Genomic DNA, 22,618 nt, shown 5'->3' on the forward strand with positions numbered 1-22,618 from the left:
AAAGTTTCAACTTAGACCAGTCGACTGACCATCAGCAAAATGTCTACAAACAATAAATGCTGACGGGGTTTTCAAGAACTGTATCCCCTCTACCTGCTGGTGAGACGTAAAGGGGTAACAGCCAATAATGAGAAGAGAAAGGAGCTGTGTTTAAAAGTAAAAATGGAGGTACCATTCAATCCAGCAGGCGCACCATTGGACCTCTCACCTGAGAAGACAAGAATCGAGAAGACACAGGCCGCAAAAGCTGCAGTGCAGCCTTATTCACAATAGCCAAGACAGTGAAGCAATCAAAATATCCAACAAGAGGTGAATGGATAAAGAAGAAGTGGTCCATGTACACAATGGAATATTAGCCATGGAAAACAATGAACCATTGCTCTTTGAGGCACCACAAATGGGTCTGGAGATAGTCACGAAACATGAGGTAGCTCGGAAACCAAAGACCTGTATTCTATGATATCACTTATAGGCGTTATCTAATAACTGACCCAAATGAATATATTTCCACAGAGAAAGACACTCACAGACTTAGAAAACAAACTATGCTCATCTAAAAGGAAAGGTGGGGGGAATGGATAAGTTAAGTTTAGTGTTGCTCTATGTATACAAACACATAGTATATACATATCTCAAAAAGACCGACCATCTAGCAAGGGAGGTCTGTGGAACACTCTGTAACATTTAACATGGGAAGAGGATCTGTACTTGAATAGACATATATAATGTACAAATGAACCAGATTGTGTACACCTAGGAGAGACAATATTCGAAGCTTTACCCCAATTAAAAAAAAATTTAAAACCAAGAAGAAATAATGAGACATAAACTTATGGGGGTGTCTCCAGGCACATTCCAATTTAATTTACAACCTAGGAACACGAATTCCAGAAAGGCTCTGCTGCCCTAGTACCCAGATTTGGGAGTGGAGAAATGCTGCCTGCTTGAGGCCACTTCCCACAACAGCAGCTTTAAACCCATTGCTAAGGGTCACTAAATATTCACCAAACTTGCAGTTCGGGAAATGACACCTGCTCTCTAAAAAAATTCTGAGGTGGAAAATCGACCAAAAATTTCAAAATAGGGCAACCTTCCAAGAAGATAGTTTCAAGAGATATATTGTACTCCCAACTGTTTCCTTTTTTTTAACAGAAAAGAAAACGGTGGAGAAACATGATGAGTTTTACGAATTTTCAAAGACATGCAAACCCAAATTACAAAACCCTATCAGCACACAGCAGCCAGTAGGGCCATTAGCATAAAGGCAGGAAACAATAAATGCTAAATCGATTGTGGAGAAATGCATACCCTCGATTCTAAGGGGGACGTGGTAAGAGCCACTAATGAAAACACAAAGAAGGTGCTTTGAAAAGGGAAACACGGTGCTACCAGTCAATCAATCACACCCACTGCTGGGCCTATCAACTGAGAAAATGAGAATCAAAAAGTCACAGGCTGGCAATCCTGTACTCCAACAATATTTACCATAGCCAACACTTGGAAGCAATGAAAATGTCCATCAACCGAGGAATGCGCAAAGTAGAAGTGGTCCACGTGCACACTGGGGAATTACTCCAATAAAAACTAAAAATTAAATTTAAAAATCCAACAAAAGTAAGGAGACATCAGCTTGTGTGGGTTTGTCCGGGCACACTCCACTCTAATTTATAACCGAGAAACACCACAGGCCGCAAGGGCTTTTCCCTAGTTACCATGGTGGGGACATAGAAAGGCTGCCGCCCTCTGGCATTTACCTGCAAAAGCAGCTTTAAAGCCTGTGCTAATGGTCATTTCATAGGAACAAGTACTGCAGAAATGTAAATGAAACCTGCCCTCAAAATGTCTTCAGGGAGGTAATGGCCAAAACATTTCAAAATGTGACACATACTTTAAGAGAACACTTTGAAGAACTAAGGGGTAATCACAGGTTGAAAAATAAAAAGGACATGCCTTAAAGCTCAATTTCAACGGATTATGAGGCACAGGCGAATTCAACCACAAAGAGGTATCAGCTCACACTTGTCAGAATAACCATCAGCAAGGAAACTACAAACAATAAATGCTGAAGGTGTTGTGGAGAAATGCATACCCTCAACTTCAAGTGGGACATAACTTGAAAAGGGCCACGAATGAGAACAGAATGGAGGTGCCTTAAAAAGGTAAACATTGAGCTACCATATGATCCAGCAGGCCCACTCCTCGACCTATAATCTAAGAAGAAAGAATTGGAAAGACACAGGCAGGCAAATCTGCATGGCACAGTATTACAATAGCCAAGATATGGAAGTAACCAAAAAGTCCACCAACAGATGGGTGGACAAAGAAGAACTCCTCCATGTACGGATGGAATATTCGCTAGTGAAAAAAATGAAACAATGCCATTTGCAGCACCATACACGAGTCTAGACGTAATCACGCCACCTGTAGTCAGTGAGAAAGCAAAAGACACATATCCTATCATATCACTTTTAGGAGTTACTTAAAAATTGATACCAATGAAGATATTTCCACAGAGAAAGGCAATCACAGATTCATTAAAAAAACTTATGGTTCACCAAATAGAAAGGGATGAGGATTGGATACATTACCATATTGGGGTTAACAGAGATATACATACCATGTGAAATATATAATCACCAAAGACGTACGGAAGACCAGGAGAAGACTACTCAACATTGTGTCATAACCTACATGGGAAAAGGATGCGAGGAAGAATAGATACACGTATATGTGTGAAAGAACCACATCTTGCACACCTAGAACAAACAAACCATTGTAATCAAATTTGCTGGGATAAAAAATAAAAAGTAAATTACAATTATGAACAAGAAGTAATGAGACATAAACATAAAGTGCTTTTTTCCTGGCACATTCCATTCGAATTTACAACCTAGAACACCACTTCCATTAAGGCTCTGTTTCCCCAGTTACCAAATTTGGTAAAGGAGAAATGCTGCCACCTTGTGGCCGTTTCCTGCAAGAGCAGCTTTAAACTCACAGCTAATGGTCACTTAACATTCACAAGGACTCAGGGCTGTAAAGGACACCTGCCCTAAAAAATTGTGCTGAAGAAGGGAATGGACAAAAAAATTCAAAACAGGCAAATGTTTCAAGAAGAGAGTATGAGGAGTTAAGTTTTACTCACGCTCTTTTAAAAAAAAAGGAAAATGGATAAAAGCTCAACCTCAGGGAGTGTTAGACCCATGCAATCTAATCTACAAAAAGTTTCAACTTAGACCAGTCGACTGACCATCAGCAAAATGTCTACAAACAATAAATGCTGACGGGGTTTTCAAGAACTGTATCCCCTCTACCTGCTGGTGAGACGTAAAGGGGTAACAGCCAATAATGAGAAGAGAAAGGAGCTGTGTTTAAAAGTAAAAATGGAGGTACCATTCAATCCAGCAGGCGCACCATTGGACCTCTCACCTGAGAAGACAAGAATCGAGAAGACACAGGCCGCAAAAGCTGCAGTGCAGCCTTATTCACAATAGCCAAGACAGTGAAGCAATCAAAATATCCAACAAGAGGTGAATGGATAAAGAAGAAGTGGTCCATGTACACAATGGAATATTAGCCATGGAAAACAATGAACCATTGCTCTTTGAGGCACCACAAATGGGTCTGGAGATAGTCACGAAACATGAGGTAGCTCGGAAACCAAAGACCTGTATTCTATGATATCACTTATAGGCGTTATCTAATAACTGACCCAAATGAATATATTTCCACAGAGAAAGACACTCACAGACTTAGAAAACAAACTATGCTCATCTAAAAGGAAAGGTGGGGGGAATGGATAAGTTAAGATTAGTGTTGCTCTATGTATACAAACACATAGTATATACATATCTCAAAAAGACCGACCATCTAGCAAGGGAGGTCTGTGGAACACTCTGTAACATTTAACATGGGAAGAGGATCTGTACTTGAATAGACATATATAATGTACAAATGAACCAGATTGTGTACACCTAGGAGAGACAATATTCGAAGCTTTACCCCAATTAAAAAAAAATTTAAAACCAAGAAGAAATAATGAGACATAAACTTATGGGGGTGTCTCCAGGCACATTCCAATTTAATTTACAACCTAGGAACACGAATTCCAGAAAGGCTCTGCTGCCCTAGTACCCAGATTTGGGAGTGGAGAAATGCTGCCTGCTTGAGGCCACTTCCCACAACAGCAGCTTTAAACCCATTGCTAAGGGTCACTAAATATTCACCAAACTTGCAGTTCGGGAAATGACACCTGCTCTCTAAAAAAATTCTGAGGTGGAAAATCGACCAAAAATTTCAAAATAGGGCAACCTTCCAAGAAGATAGTTTCAAGAGATATATTGTACTCCCAACTGTTTCCTTTTTTTTAACAGAAAAGAAAACGGTGGAGAAACATGATGAGTTTTACGAATTTTCAAAGACATGCAAACCCAAATTACAAAACCCTATCAGCACACAGCAGCCAGTAGGGCCATTAGCATAAAGGCAGGAAACAATAAATGCTAAATCGATTGTGGAGAAATGCATACCCTCGATTCTAAGGGGGACGTGGTAAGAGCCACTAATGAAAACACAAAGAAGGTGCTTTGAAAAGGGAAACACGGTGCTACCAGTCAATCAATCACACCCACTGCTGGGCCTATCAACTGAGAAAATGAGAATCAAAAAGTCACAGGCTGGCAATCCTGTACTCCAACAATATTTACCATAGCCAACACTTGGAAGCAATGAAAATGTCCATCAACCGAGGAATGCGCAAAGTAGAAGTGGTCCACGTGCACACTGGGGAATTACTCCAATAAAAACTAAAAATTAAATTTAAAAATCCAACAAAAGTAAGGAGACATCAGCTTGTGTGGGTTTGTCCGGGCACACTCCACTCTAATTTATAACCGAGAAACACCACAGGCCGCAAGGGCTTTTCCCTAGTTACCATGGTGGGGACATAGAAAGGCTGCCGCCCTCTGGCATTTACCTGCAAAAGCAGCTTTAAAGCCTGTGCTAATGGTCATTTCATAGGAACAAGTGCTGCAGAAATGTAAATGAAACCTGCCCTCAAAATGTCTTGAGGGAGGTAATGGCCAAAACATTTCAAAATGTGACACATACTTTAAGAGAACACTTTGAAGAACTAAGGGGTAATCACAGGTTGAAAAATAAAAAGGACATGCCTTAAAGCTCAATTTCAACGGATTATGAGGCACAGGCGAATTCAACCACAAAGAGGTATCAGCTCACACTTGTCAGAATAACCATCAGCAAGGAAACTACAAACAATAAATGCTGAAGGTGTTGTGGAGAAATGCATACCCTCAACTTCAAGTGGGACATAACTTGAAAAGGGCCACGAATGAGAACAGAATGGAGGTGCCTTAAAAAGGTAAACATTGAGCTACCATATGATCCAGCAGGCCCACTCCTCGACCTATAATCTAAGAAGAAAGAATTGGAAAGACACAGGCAGGCAAATCTGCATGGCACAGTATTACAATAGCCAAGATATGGAAGTAACCAAAAAGTCCACCAACAGATGGGTGGACAAAGAAGAACTCCTCCATGTACGGATGGAATATTCGCTAGTGAAAAAAATGAAACAATGCCATTTGCAGCACCATACACGAGTCTAGACGTAATCACGCCACCTGTAGTCAGTGAGAAAGCAAAAGACACATATCCTATCATATCACTTTTAGGAGTTACTTAAAAATTGATACCAATGAAGATATTTCCACAGAGAAAGGCAATCACAGATTCATTAAAAAAACTTATGGTTCACCAAATAGAAAGGGATGAGGATTGGATACATTACCATATTGGGGTTAACAGAGATATACATACCATGTGAAATATATAATCACCAAAGACGTACGGAAGACCAGGAGAAGACTACTCAACATTGTGTCATAACCTACATGGGAAAAGGATGCGAGGAAGAATAGATACACGTATATGTGTGAAAGAACCACATCTTGCACACCTAGAACAAACAAACCATTGTAATCAAATTTGCTGGGATAAAAAATAAAAAGTAAATTACAATTATGAACAAGAAGTAATGAGACATAAACATAAAGTGCTTTTTTCCTGGCACATTCCATTCGAATTTACAACCTAGAACACCACTTCCATTAAGGCTCTGTTTCCCCAGTTACCAAATTTGGTAAAGGAGAAATGCTGCCACCTTGTGGCCGTTTCCTGCAAGAGCAGCTTTAAACTCACAGCTAATGGTCACTTAACATTCACAAGGACTCAGGGCTGTAAAGGACACCTGCCCTAAAAAATTGTGCTGAAGAAGGGAATGGACAAAAAAATTCAAAACAGGCAAATGTTTCAAGAAGAGAGTATGAGGAGTTAAGTTTTACTCACGCTCTTTTAAAAAAAAAGGAAAATGGATAAAAGCTCAACCTCAGGGAGTGTTAGACCCATGCAATCTAATCTACAAAAAGTTTCAACTTAGACCAGTCGACTGACCATCAGCAAAATGTCTACAAACAATAAATGCTGACGGGGTTTTCAAGAACTGTATCCCCTCTACCTGCTGGTGAGACGTAAAGGGGTAACAGCCAATAATGAGAAGAGAAAGGAGCTGTGTTTAAAAGTAAAAATGGAGGTACCATTCAATCCAGCAGGCGCACCATTGGACCTCTCACCTGAGAAGACAAGAATCGAGAAGACACAGGCCGCAAAACTGCAGTGCAGCCTTATTCACATTAGCCAAGGCAGTGAAGCAATCAAAATATCCAACAAGAGGTGAATGGATAAAGAAGAAGTGGTCCATGTACACAATGGAATATTAGCCATGGAAAACAATGAACCATTGCTCTTTGAGGCACCACAAATGAGTCTGGAGATAATCACGAAACATGAGGTAACTCGGAAACCAAAGACCTGTATTCTATATCACTTATAGGCGTTATCTAATAACTGACACAAATGAATATATTTCCACAGAGAAAGACACTCACAGACTTAGAAAACAAACTATGCTCATCTAAAAGGAAAGGTGGGGGGAATGGATAAGTTAAGATTAGTGTTGCTCTATGTATACAAACACATAGTATATACATATCTCAAAAAGACCGACCATCTAGCAAGGGAGGTCTGTGGAACACTCTGTAACATTTAACATGGGAAGAGGATCTGTACTTGAATAGACATATATAATGTACAAATGAACCAGATTGTGTACACCTAGGAGAGACAATATTCGAAGCTTTACCCCAATTAAAAAAAAATTTAAAACCAAGAAGAAATAATGAGACATAAACTTATGGGGGTGTCTCCAGGCACATTCCAATTTAATTTACAACCTAGGAACACGAATTCCAGAAAGGCTCTGCTGCCCTAGTACCCAGATTTGGGAGTGGAGAAATGCTGCCTGCTTGAGGCCACTTCCCACAACAGCAGCTTTAAACCCATTGCTAAGGGTCACTAAATATTCACCAAACTTGCAGTTCGGGAAATGACACCTGCTCTCTAAAAAAATTCTGAGGTGGAAAATCGACCAAAAATTTCAAAATAGGGCAACCTTCCAAGAAGATAGTTTCAAGAGATATATTGTACTCCCAACTGTTTCCTTTTTTTAACAGAAAAGAAAACGGTGGAGAAACATGATGAGTTTTACGAATTTTCAAAGACATGCAAACCCAAATTACAAAACCCTATCAGCACACAGCAGCCAGTAGGGTCATTAGCATAAAGGCAGGAAACAATAAATGCTAAATCGATTGTGGAGAAATGCATACCCTCGATTCTAAGGGGGACGTGGTAAGAGCCACTAATGAAAACACAAAGAAGGTGCTTTGAAAAGGGAAACACGGTGCTACCAGTCAATCAATCACACCCACTGCTGGGCCTATCAACTGAGAAAATGAGAATCAAAAAGTCACAGGCTGGCAATCCTGTACTCCAACAATATTTACCATAGCCAACACTTGGAAGCAATGAAAATGTCCATCAACCGAGGAATGCGCAAAGTAGAAGTGGTCCACGTGCACACTGGGGAATTACTCCAATAAAAACTAAAAATTAAATTTAAAAATCCAACAAAAGTAAGGAGACATCAGCTTGTGTGGGTTTGTCCGGGCACACTCCACTCTAATTTATAACCGAGAAACACCACAGGCCGCAAGGGCTTTTCCCTAGTTACCATGGTGGGGACATAGAAAGGCTGCCGCCCTCTGGCATTTACCTGCAAAAGCAGCTTTAAAGCCTGTGCTAATGGTCATTTCATAGGAACAAGTACTGCAGAAATGTAAATGAAACCTGCCCTCAAAATGTCTTGAGGGAGGTAATGGCCAAAACATTTCAAAATGTGACACATACTTTAAGAGAACACTTTGAAGAACTAAGGGGTAATCACAGGTTGAAAAATAAAAAGGACATGCCTTAAAGCTCAATTTCAACGGATTATGAGGCACAGGCGAATTCAACCACAAAGAGGTATCAGCTCACACTTGTCAGAATAACCATCAGCAAGGAAACTACAAACAATAAATGCTGAAGGTGTTGTGGAGAAATGCATACCCTCAACTTCAAGTGGGACGTAACTTGAAAAGGGCCACGAATGAGAACAGAATGGAGGTGCCTTAAAAAGGTAAACATTGAGCTACCATATGATCCAGCAGGCCCACTCCTCGACCTATAATCTAAGAAGAAAGAATTGGAAAGACACAGGCAGGCAAATCTGCATGGCACAGTATTACAATAGCCAAGATATGGAAGTAACCAAAAAGTCCACCAACAGATGGGTGGACAAAGAAGAACTCCTCCATGTACGGATGGAATATTCGCTAGTGAAAAAAATGAAACAATGCCATTTGCAGCACCATACACGAGTCTAGACGTAATCACGCCACCTGTAGTCAGTGAGAAAGCAAAAGACACATATCCTATCATATCACTTTTAGGAGTTACTTAAAAATTGATACCAATGAAGATATTTCCACAGAGAAAGGCAATCACAGATTCATTAAAAAAACTTATGGTTCACCAAATAGAAAGGGATGAGGATTGGATACATTACCATATTGGGGTTAACAGAGATATACATACCATGTGAAATATATAATCACCAAAGACGTACGGAAGACCAGGAGAAGACTACTCAACATTGTGTCATAACCTACATGGGAAAAGGATGCGAGGAAGAATAGATACACGTATATGTGTGAAAGAACCACATCTTGCACACCTAGAACAAACAAACCATTGTAATCAAATTTGCTGGGATAAAAAATAAAAAGTAAATTACAATTATGAACAAGAAGTAATGAGACATAAACATAAAGTGCTTTTTTCCTGGCACATTCCATTCGAATTTACAACCTAGAACACCACTTCCATTAAGGCTCTGTTTCCCCAGTTACCAAATTTGGTAAAGGAGAAATGCTGCCACCTTGTGGCCGTTTCCTGCAAGAGCAGCTTTAAACTCACAGCTAATGGTCACTTAACATTCACAAGGACTCAGGGCTGTAAAGGACACCTGCCCTAAAAAATTGTGCTGAAGAAGGGAATGGACAAAAAAATTCAAAACAGGCAAATGTTTCAAGAAGTGAGAATGAGGAGTTAAGTTTTACTCACGCTCTTTAAAAAAAAAAGGAAAATGGATAAAAGCTCAACCTCAGGGAGTGTTAGACCCATGCAATCTAATCTACAAAAAGTTTCAACTTAGACCAGTCGACTGACCATCAGCAAAATGTCTACAAACAATAAATGCTGACGGGGTTTTCAAGAACTGTATCCCCTCTACCTGCTGGTGAGACGTAAAGGGGTAACAGCCAATAATGAGAAGAGAAAGGAGCTGTGTTTAAAAGTAAAAATGGAGGTACCATTCAATCCAGCAGGCGCACCATTGGACCTCTCACCTGAGAAGACAAGAATCGAGAAGACACAGGCCGCAAAACTGCAGTGCAGACTTATTCACATTAGCCAAGACAGTGAAGCAATCAAAATATCCAACAAGAGGTGAATGGATAAAGAAGAAGTGGTCCATGTACACAATGGAATATTAGCCATGGAAAACAATGAACCATTGCTCTTTGAGGCACCACAAATGAGTCTGGAGATAATCACGAAACATGAGGTAACTCGGAAACCAAAGACCTGTATTCTATATCACTTATAGGCGTTATCTAATAACTGACACAAATGAATATATTTCCACAGAGAAAGACACTCACAGACTTAGAAAACAAACTATGCTCATCTAAAAGGAAAGGTGGGGGGAATGGATAAGTTAAGATTAGTGTTGCTCTATGTATACAAACACATAGTATATACATATATCAAAAAGACCGACCATCTAGCAAGGGTGGTCTGTGGAACACTCTGTAACATTTAACATGGGAAGAGGATCTGTACTTGAATAGACATATATAATGTACAAATGAACCAGATTGTGTACACCTAGGAGAGACAATATTCGAAGCTTTACCCCAATTAAAAAAAAATTTAAAACCAAGAAGAAATAATGAGACATAAACTTATGGGGGTGTCTCCAGGCACATTCCAATTTAATTTACAACCTAGGAACACGAATTCCAGAAAGGCTCTGCTGCCCTAGTACCCAGATTTGGGAGTGGAGAAATGCTGCCTGCTTGAGGCCACTTCCCACAACAGCAGCTTTAAACCCATTGCTAAGGGTCACTAAATATTCACCAAACTTGCAGTTCGGGAAATGACACCTGCTCTCTAAAAAAATTCTGAGGTGGAAAATCGACCAAAAATTTCAAAATAGGGCAACCTTCCAAGAAGATAGTTTCAAGAGATATATTGTACTCCCAACTGTTTCCTTTTTTTAACAGAAAAGAAAACGGTGGAGAAACATGATGAGTTTTACGAATTTTCAAAGACATGCAAACCCAAATTACAAAACCCTATCAGCACACAGCAGCCAGTAGGGTCATTAGCATAAAGGCAGGAAACAATAAATGCTAAATCGATTGTGGAGAAATGCATACCCTCGATTCTAAGGGGGACGTGGTAAGAGCCACTAATGAAAACACAAAGAAGGTGCTTTGAAAAGGGAAACACGGTGCTACCAGTCAATCAATCACACCCACTGCTGGGCCTATCAACTGAGAAAATGAGAATCAAAAAGTCACAGGCTGGCAATCCTGTACTCCAACAATATTTACCATAGCCAACACTTGGAAGCAATGAAAATGTCCATCAACCGAGGAATGCGCAAAGTAGAAGTGGTCCACGTGCACACTGGGGAATTACTCCAATAAAAACTAAAAATTAAATTTAAAAATCCAACAAAAGTAAGGAGACATCAGCTTGTGTGGGTTTGTCCGGGCACACTCCACTCTAATTTATAACCGAGAAACACCACAGGCCGCAAGGGCTTTTCCCTAGTTACCATGGTGGGGACATAGAAAGGCTGCCGCCCTCTGGCATTTACCTGCAAAAGCAGCTTTAAAGCCTGTGCTAATGGTCATTTCATAGGAACAAGTACTGCAGAAATGTAAATGAAACCTGCCCTCAAAATGTCTTGAGGGAGGTAATGGCCAAAACATTTCAAAATGTGACACATACTTTAAGAGAACACTTTGAAGAACTAAGGGGTAATCACAGGTTGAAAAATAAAAAGGACATGCCTTAAAGCTCAATTTCAACGGATTATGAGGCACAGGCGAATTCAACCACAAAGAGGTATCAGCTCACACTTGTCAGAATAACCATCAGCAAGGAAACTACAAACAATAAATGCTGAAGGTGTTGTGGAGAAATGCATACCCTCAACTTCAAGTGGGACGTAACTTGAAAAGGGCCACGAATGAGAACAGAATGGAGGTGCCTTAAAAAGGTAAACATTGAGCTACCATATGATCCAGCAGGCCCACTCCTCGACCTATAATCTAAGAAGAAAGAATTGGAAAGACACAGGCAGGCAAATCTGCATGGCACAGTATTACAATAGCCAAGATATGGAAGTAACCAAAAAGTCCACCAACAGATGGGTGGACAAAGAAGAACTCCTCCATGTACGGATGGAATATTCGCTAGTGAAAAAAATGAAACAATGCCATTTGCAGCACCATACACGAGTCTAGACGTAATCACGCCACCTGTAGTCAGTGAGAAAGCAAAAGACACATATCCTATCATATCACTTTTAGGAGTTACTTAAAAATTGATACCAATGAAGATATTTCCACAGAGAAAGGCAATCACAGATTCATTAAAAAAAGTTATGGTTCACCAAATAGAAAGGGATGAGGATTGGATACATTACCATATTGGGGTTAACAGAGATATACATACCATGTGAAATATATAATCACCAAAGACGTACGGAAGACCAGGAGAAGACTACTCAACATTGTGTCATAACCTACATGGGAAAAGGATGCGAGGAAGAATAGATACACGTATATGTGTGAAAGAACCACATCTTGCACACCTAGAACAAACAAACCATTGTAATCAAATTTGCTGGGATAAAAAATAAAAAGTAAATTACAATTATGAACAAGAAGTAATGAGACATAAACATAAAGTGCTTTTTTCCTGGCACATTCCATTCGAATTTACAACCTAGAACACCACTTCCATTAAGGCTCTGTTTCCCCAGTTACCAAATTTGGTAAAGGAGAAATGCTGCCACCTTGTGGCCGTTTCCTGCAAGAGCAGCTTTAAACTCACAGCTAATGGTCACTTCACATTCACAAGGACTCAGGGCTGTAAAGGACACCTGCCCTAAAAAATTGTGCTGAAGAAGGGAATGGACAAAAAAATTCAAAACAGGCAAATGTTTCAAGAAGTGAGAATGAGGAGTTAAGTTTTACTCACGCTCTTTAAAAAAAAAAGGAAAATGGATAAAAGCTCAACCTCAGGGAGTGTTAGACCCATGCAATCTAATCTACAAAAAGTTTCAACTTAGACCAGTCGACTGACCATCAGCAAAATGTCTACAAACAATAAATGCTGACGGGGTTTTCAAGAACTGTATCCCCTCTACCTGCTGGTGAGACGTAAAGGGGTAACAGCCAATAATGAGAAGAGAAAGGAGCTGTGTTTAAAAGTAAAAATGGAGGTACCATTCAATCCAGCAGGCGCACCATTGGACCTCTCACCTGAGAAGACAAGAATCGAGAAGACACAGGCCGCAAAACTGCAGTGCAGCCTTATTCACATTAGCCAAGACAGTGAAGCAATCAAAATATCCAACAAGAGGTGAATGGATAAAGAAGAAGTGGTCCATGTACACAATGGAATATTAGCCATGGAAAACAATGAACCATTGCTCTTTGAGGCACCACAAATGAGTCTGGAGATAATCACGAAACATGAGGTAACTCGGAAACCAAAGACCTGTATTCTATATCACTTATAGGCGTTATCTAATAACTGACACAAATGAATATATTTCCACAGAGAAAGACACTCACAGACTTAGAAAACAAACTATGCTCATCTAAAAGGAAAGGTGGGGGGAATGGATAAGTTAAGATTAGTGTTGCTCTATGTATACAAACACATAGTATATACATATATCAAAAAGACCGACCATCTAGCAAGGGTGGTCTGTGGAACACTCTGTAACATTTAACATGGGAAGAGGATCTGTACTTGAATAGACATATATAATGTACAAATGAACCAGATTGTGTACACCTAGGAGAGACAATATTCGAAGCTTTACCCCAATTAAAAAAAAATTTAAAACCAAGAAGAAATAATGAGACATAAACTTATGGGGGTGTCTCCAGGCACATTCCAATTTAATTTACAACCTAGGAACACGAATTCCAGAAAGGCTCTGCTGCCCTAGTACCCAGATTTGGGAGTGGAGAAATGCTGCCTGCTTGAGGCCACTTCCCACAACAGCAGCTTTAAACCCATTGCTAAGGGTCACTAAATATTCACCAAACTTGCAGTTCGGGAAATGACACCTGCTCTCTAAAAAAATTCTGAGGTGGAAAATCGACCAAAAATTTCAAAATAGGGCAACCTTCCAAGAAGATAGTTTCAAGAGATATATTGTACTCCCAACTGTTTCCTTTTTTTTAACAGAAAAGAAAACGGTGGAGAAACATGATGAGTTTTACGAATTTTCAAAGACATGCAAACCCAAATTACAAAACCCTATCAGCACACAGCAGCCAGTAGGGCCATTAGCATAAAGGCAGGAAACAATAAATGCTAAATCGATTGTGGAGAAATGCATACCCTCGATTCTAAGGGGGACGTGGTAAGAGCCACTAATGAAAACACAAAGAAGGTGCTTTGAAAAGGGAAACACGGTGCTACCAGTCAATCAATCACACCCACTGCTGGGCCTATCAACTGAGAAAATGAGAATCAAAAAGTCACAGGCTGGCAATCCTGTACTCCAACAATATTTACCATAGCCAACACTTGGAAGCAATGAAAATGTCCATCAACCGAGGAATGCGCAAAGTAGAAGTGGTCCACGTGCACACTGGGGAATTACTCCAATAAAAACTAAAAATTAAATTTAAAAATCCAACAAAAGTAAGGAGACATCAGCTTGTGTGGGTTTGTCCGGGCACACTCCACTCTAATTTATAACCGAGAAACACCACAGGCCGCAAGGGCTTTTCCCTAGTTACCATGGTGGGGACATAGAAAGGCTGCCGCCCTCTGGCATTTACCTGCAAAAGCAGCTTTAAAGCCTGTGCTAATGGTCATTTCATAGGAACAAGTACTGCAGAAATGTAAATGAAACCTGCCCTCAAAATGTCTTGAGGGAGGTAATGGCCAAAACATTTCAAAATGTGACACATACTTTAAGAGAACACTTTGAAGAACTAAGGGGTAATCACAGGTTGAAAAATAAAAAGGACATGCCTTAAAGCTCAATTTCAACGGATTATGAGGCACAGGCGAATTCAACCACAAAGAGGTATCAGCTCACACTTGTCAGAATAACCATCAGCAAGGAAACTACAAACAATAAATGCTGAAGGTGTTGTGGAGAAATGCATACCCTCAACTTCAAGTGGGACATAACTTGAAAAGGGCCACGAATGAGAACAGAATGGAGGTGCCTTAAAAAGGTAAACATTGAGCTATCGTATGATCCCGCAGGCCCACTCCTCGACCTATAATCTAAGAAGAAAGAATTGGAAAGACACAGGCAGGCAAATCTGCATGGCACAGTATTACAATAGCCAAGATATGGAAGTAACCAAAAAGTCCACCAACAGATGGGTGGACAAAGAAGAACTCCTCCATGTACGGATGGAATATTCGCTAGTGAAAAAAATGAAACAATGCCATTTGCAGCACCATACACGAGTCTAGACGTAATCACGCCACCTGTAGTCAGTGAGAAAGCAAAAGACACATATCCTATCATATCACTTTTAGGAGTTACTTAAAAATTGATACCAATGAAGATATTTCCACAGAGAAAGGCAATCACAGATTCATTAAAAAAACTTATGGTTCACCAAATAGAAAGGGATGAGGATTGGATACATTACCATATTGGGGTTAACAGAGATATACATACCATGTGAAATATATAATCACCAAAGACGTACGGAAGACCAGGAGAAGACTACTCAACATTGTGTCATAACCTACATGGGAAAAGGATGCGAGGAAGAATAGATACACGTATATGTGTGAAAGAACCACATCTTGCACACCTAGAACAAACAAACCATTGTAATCAAATTTGCTGGGATAAAAAATAAAAAGTAAATTACAATTATGAACAAGAAGTAATGAGACATAAACATAAAGTGCTTTTTTCCTGGCACATTCCATTCGAATTTACAACCTAGAACACCACTTCCATTAAGGCTCTGTTTCCCCAGTTACCAAATTTGGTAAAGGAGAAATGCTGCCACCTTGTGGCCGTTTCCTGCAAGAGCAGCTTTAAACTCACAGCTAATGGTCACTTCACATTCACAAGGACTCAGGGCTGTAAAGGACACCTGCCCTAAAAAATTGTGCTGAAGAAGGGAATGGACAAAAAAATTCAAAACAGGCAAATGTTTCAAGAAGAGAGTATGAGGAGTTAAGTTTTACTCACGCTCTTTTAAAAAAAAAGGAAAATGGATAAAAGCTCAACCTCAGGGAGTGTTAGACCCATGCAATCTAATCTACAAAAAGTTTCAACTTAGACCAGTCGACTGACCATCAGCAAAATGTCTACAAACAATAAATGCTGACGGGGTTTTCAAGAACTGTATCCCCTCTACCTGCTGGTGAGACGTAAAGGGGTAACAGCCAATAATGAGAAGAGAAAGGAGCTGTGTTTAAAAGTAAAAATGGAGGTACCATTCAATCCAGCAGGCGCACCATTGGACCTCTCACCTGAGAAGACAAGAATCGAGAAGACACAGGCCGCAAAAGCTGCAGTGCAGCCTTATTCACAATAGCCAAGACAGTGAAGCAATCAAAATATCCAACAAGAGGTGAATGGATAAAGAAGAAGTGGTCCATGTACACAATGGAATATTAGCCATGGAAAACAATGAACCATTGCTCTTTGAGGCACCACAAATGGGTCTGGAGATAGTCACGAAACATGAGGTAGCTCGGAAACCAAAGACCTGTATTCTATGATATCACTTATAGGCGTTATCTAATAACTGACCCAAATGAATATATTTCCACAGAGAAAGACACTCACAGACTTAGAAAACAAACTATGCTCATCTAAAAGGAAAGGTGGGGGGAATGGATAAGTTAAGATTAGTGTTGCTCTATGTATACAAACACATAGTATATACATATCTCAAAAAGACCGACCATCTAGCAAGGGAGGTCTGTGGAACACTCTGTAACATTTAACATGGGAAGAGGATCTGTACTTGAATAGACATATATAATGTACAAATGAACCAGATTGTGTACACCTAGGAGAGACAATATTCGAAGCTTTACCCCAATTAAAAAAAAATTTAAAACCAAGAAGAAATAATGAGACATAAACTTATGGGGGTGTCTCCAGGCACATTCCAATTTAATTTACAACCTAGGAACACGACTTCCAGAAAGGCTCTGCTGCCCTAGTACCCAGATTTGGGAGTGGAGAAATGCTGCCTGCTTGAGGCCACTTCCCACAACAGCAGCTTTAAACCCATTGCTAAGGGTCACTAAATATTCACCAAACTTGCAGTTCGGGAAATGACACCTGCTCTCTAAAAAAATTCTGAGGTGGAAAATCGACCAAAAATTTCAAAATAGGGCAACCTTCCAAGAAGATAGTTTCAAGAGATATATTGTACTCCCAACTGTTTCCTTTTTTTTAACAGAAAAGAAAACGGTGGAGAAACATGATGAGTTTTACGAATTTTCAAAGACATGCAAACCCAAATTACAAAACCCTATCAGCACACAGCAGCCAGTAGGGCCATTAGCATAAAGGCAGGAAACAATAAATGCTAAATCGATTGTGGAGAAATGCATACCCTCGATTCTAAGGGGGACGTGGTAAGAGCCACTAATGAAAACACAAAGAAGGTGCTTTGAAAAGGGAAACACGGTGCTACCAGTCAATCAATCACACCCACTGCTGGGCCTATCAACTGAGAAAATGAGAATCAAAAAGTCACAGGCTGGCAATCCTGTACTCCAACAATATTTACCATAGCCAACACTTGGAAGCAATGAAAATGTCCATCAACCGAGGAATGCGCAAAGTAGAAGTGGTCCACGTGCACACTGGGGAATTACTCCAATAAAAACTAAAAATTAAATTTAAAAATCCAACAAAAGTAAGGAGACATCAGCTTGTGTGGGTTTGTCCGGGCACACTCCACTCTAATTTATAACCGAGAAACACCACAGGCCGCAAGGGCTTTTCCCTAGTTACCATGGTGGGGACATAGAAAGGCTGCCGCCCTCTGGCATTTACCTGCAAAAGCAGCTTTAAAGCCTGTGCTAATGGTCATTTCATAGGAACAAGTACTGCAGAAATGTAAATGAAACCTGCCCTCAAAATGTCTTGAGGGAGGTAATGGCCAAAACATTTCAAAATGTGACACATACTTTAAGAGAACACTTTGAAGAACTAAGGGGTAATCACAGGTTGAAAAATAAAAAGGACATGCCTTAAAGCTCAATTTCAACGGATTATGAGACACAGGCGAATTCAACCACAAAGAGGTATCAGCTCACACTTGTCAGAATAACCATCAGCAAGGAAACTACAAACAATAAATGCTGAAGGTGTTGTGGAGAAATGCATACCCTCAACTTCAAGTGGGACATAACTTGAAAAGGGCCACGAATGAGAACAGAATGGAGGTGCCTTAAAAAGGTAAACATTGAGCTATCGTATGATCCCGCAGGCCCACTCCTCGACCTATAATGTAAGAAGAAAGAATTGGAAAGACACAGGCAGGCAAATCTGCATGGCACAGTATTACAATAGCCAAGATATGGAAGTAACCAAAAAGTCCACCAACAGATGGGTGGACAAAGAAGAACTCCTCCATGTACGGATGGAATATTCGCTAGTGAAAAAAATGAAACAATGCCATTTGCAGCACCATACACGAGTCTAGACGTAATCACGCCACCTGTAGTCAGTGAGAAAGCAAAAGACACATATCCTATCATATCACTTTTAGGAGTTACTTAAAAATTGATACCAATGAAGATATTTCCACAGAGAAAGGCAATCACAGATTCATTAAAAAAACTTATGGTTCACCAAATAGAAAGGGATGAGGATTGGATACATTACCATATTGGGGTTAACAGAGATATACATACCATGTGAAATATATAATCACCAAAGACGTACGGAAGACCAGGAGAAGACTACTCAACATTGTGTCATAACCTACATGGGAAAAGGATGCGAGGAAGAATAGATACACGTATATGTGTGAAAGAACCACATCTTGCACACCTAGAACCAACAAACCATTGTAATCAAATTTGCTGGGATAAAAAATAAAAAGTAAATTACAATTATGAACAAGAAGTAATGAGACATAAACATAAAGTGCTTTTTTCCTGGCACATTCCATTCGAATTTACAACCTAGAACACCACTTCCATTAAGGCTCTGTTTCCCCAGTTACCAAATTTGGTAAAGGAGAAATGCTGCCACCTTGTGGCCGTTTCCTGCAAGAGCAGCTTTAAACTCACAGCTAATGGTCACTTCACATTCACAAGGACTCAGGGCTGTAAAGGACACCTGCCCTAAAAAATTGTGCTGAAGAAGGGAATGGACAAAAAAATTCAAAACAGGCAAATGTTTCAAGAAGAGAGTATGAGGAGTTAAGTTTTACTCACGCTCTTTTAAAAAAAAAGGAAAATGGATAAAAGCTCAACCTCAGGGAGTGTTAGACCCATGCAATCTAATCTACAAAAAGTTTCAACTTAGACCAGTCGACTGACCATCAGCAAAATGTCTACAAACAATAAATGCTGACGGGGTTTTCAAGAACTGTATCCCCTCTACCTGCTGGTGAGACGTAAAGGGGTAACAGCCAATAATGAGAAGAGAAAGGAGCTGTGTTTAAAAGTAAAAATGGAGGTACCATTCAATCCAGCAGGCGCACCATTGGACCTCTCACCTGAGAAGACAAGAATCGAGAAGACACAGGCCGCAAAAGCTGCAGTGCAGCCTTATTCACAATAGCCAAGACAGTGAAGCAATCAAAATATCCAACAAGAGGTGAATGGATAAAGAAGAAGTGGTCCATGTACACAATGGAATATTAGCCATGGAAAACAATGAACCATTGCTCTTTGAGGCACCACAAATGGGTCTGGAGATAATCACGAAACATGAGGTAGCTCGGAAACCAAAGACCTGTATTCTATGATATCACTTATAGGCGTTATCTAATAACTGACACAAATGAATATATTTCCACAGAGAAAGACACTCACAGACTTAGAAAACAAACTATGCTCATCTAAAAGGAAAGGTGGGGGGAATGGATAAGTTAAGATTAGTGTTGCTCTATGTATACAAACACATAGTATATACATATCTCAAAAAGACCGACCATCTAGCAAGGGAGGTCTGTGGAACACTCTGTAACATTTAACATGGGAAGAGGATCTGTACTTGAATAGACATATATAATGTACAAATGAACCAGATTGTGTACACCTAGGAGAGACAATATTCGAAGCTTTACCCCAATTAAAAAAAAATTTAAAACCAAGAAGAAATAATGAGACATAAACTTATGGGGGTGTCTCCAGGCACATTCCAATTTAATTTACAACCTAGGAACACGACTTCCAGAAAGGCTCTGCTGCCCTAGTACCCAGATTTGGGAGTGGAGAAATGCTGCCTGCTTGAGGCCACTTCCCACAACAGCAGCTTTAAACCCATTGCTAAGGGTCACTAAATATTCACCAAACTTGCAGTTCGGGAAATGACACCTGCTCTCTAAAAAAATTCTGAGGTGGAAAATCGACCAAAAATTTCAAAATAGGGCAACCTTCCAAGAAGATAGTTTCAAGAGATATATTGTACTCCCAACTGTTTCCTTTTTTTTAACAGAAAAGAAAACGGTGGAGAAACATGATGAGTTTTACGAATTTTCAAAGACATGCAAACCCAAATTACAAAACCCTATCAGCACACAGCAGCCAGTAGGGCCATTAGCATAAAGGCAGGAAACAATAAATGCTAAATCGATTGTGGAGAAATGCATACCCTCGATTCTAAGGGGGACGTGGTAAGAGCCACTAATGAAAACACAAAGAAGGTGCTTTGAAAAGGGAAACACGGTGCTACCAGTCAATCAATCACACCCACTGCTGGGCCTATCAACTGAGAAAATGAGAATCAAAAAGTCACAGGCTGGCAATCCTGTACTCCAACAATATTTACCATAGCCAACACTTGGAAGCAATGAAAATGTCCATCAACCGAGGAATGCGCAAAGTAGAAGTGGTCCACGTGCACACTGGGGAATTACTCCAATAAAAACTAAAAATTAAATTTAAAAATCCAACAAAAGTAAGGAGACATCAGCTTGTGTGGGTTTGTCCGGGCACACTCCACTCTAATTTATAACCGAGAAACACCACAGGCCGCAAGGGCTTTTCCCTAGTTACCATGGTGGGGACATAGAAAGGCTGCCGCCCTCTGGCATTTACCTGCAAAAGCAGCTTTAAAGCCTGTGCTAATGGTCATTTCATAGGAACAAGTACTGCAGAAATGTAAATGAAACCTGCCCTCAAAATGTCTTGAGGGAGGTAATGGCCAAAACATTTCAAAATGTGACACATACTTTAAGAGAACACTTTGAAGAACTAAGGGGTAATCACAGGTTGAAAAATAAAAAGGACATGCCTTAAAGCTCAATTTCAACGGATTATGAGGCACAGGCGAATTCAACCACAAAGAGGTATCAGCTCACACTTGTCAGAATAACCATCAGCAAGGAAACTACAAACAATAAATGCTGAAGGTGTTGTGGAGAAATGCATACCCTCAACTTCAAGTGGGACATAACTTGAAAAGGGCCACGAATGAGAACAGAATGGAGGTGCCTTAAAAAGGTAAACATTGAGCTATCGTATGATCCAGCAGGCCCACTCCTCGACCTATAATCTAAGAAGAAAGAATTGGAAAGACACAGGCAGGCAAATCTGCATGGCACAGTATTACAATAGCCAAGATATGGAAGTAACCAAAAAGTCCACCAACAGATGGGTGGACAAAGAAGAACTCCTCCATGTACGGATGGAATATTCGCTAGTGAAAAAAATGAAACAATGCCATTTGCAGCACCATATACGAGTCTAGACGTAATCACGCCACCTGTAGTCAGTGAGAAAGCAAAAGACACATATCCTATCATATCACTTTTAGGAGTTACTTAAAAATTGATACCAATGAAGATATTTCCACAGAGAAAGGCAATCACAGATTCATTAAAAAAACTTATGGTTCACCAAATAGAAAGGGATGAGGATTGGATACATTACCATATTGGGGTTAACAGAGATATACATACCATGTGAAATATATAATCACCAAAGACGTACGGAAGACCAGGAGAAGACTACTCAACATTGTGTCATAACCTACATGGGAAAAGGATGCGAGGAAGAATAGATACACGTATATGTGTGAAAGAACCACATCTTGCACACCTAGAACAAACAAACCATTGTAATCAAATTTGCTGGGATAAAAAATAAAAAGTAAATTACAATTATGAACAAGAAGTAATGAGACATAAACATAAAGTGCTTTTTTCCTGGCACATTCCATTCGAATTTACAACCTAGAACACCACTTCCATTAAGGCTCTGTTTCCCCAGTTACCAAATTTGGTAAAGGAGAAATGCTGCCACCTTGTGGCCGTTTCCTGCAAGAGCAGCTTTAAACTCACAGCTAATGGTCACTTAACATTCACAAGGACTCAGGGCTGTAAAGGACACCTGCCCTAAAAAATTGTGCTGAAGAAGGGAATGGACAAAAAATTTCAAAACAGGCAAATGTTTCAAGAAGAGAGTATGAGGAGTTAAGTTTTACTCACGCTCTTTTAAAAAAAAAGGAAAATGGATAAAAGCTCAACCTCAGGGAGTCTTAGACCCATGCAATCTAATCTACAAAAAGTTTCAACTTAGACCAGTCGACTGACCATCAGCAAAATGTCTACAAACAATAAATGCTGACGGGGTTTTCAAGAACTGTATC

The sequence above is a fragment of the Eschrichtius robustus genome, chromosome 9 (assembly GCF_028021215.1).
Source record: "Eschrichtius robustus isolate mEscRob2 chromosome 9, mEscRob2.pri, whole genome shotgun sequence".
Classification (NCBI taxonomy): Eukaryota; Metazoa; Chordata; class Mammalia; order Artiodactyla; family Eschrichtiidae; genus Eschrichtius; species Eschrichtius robustus.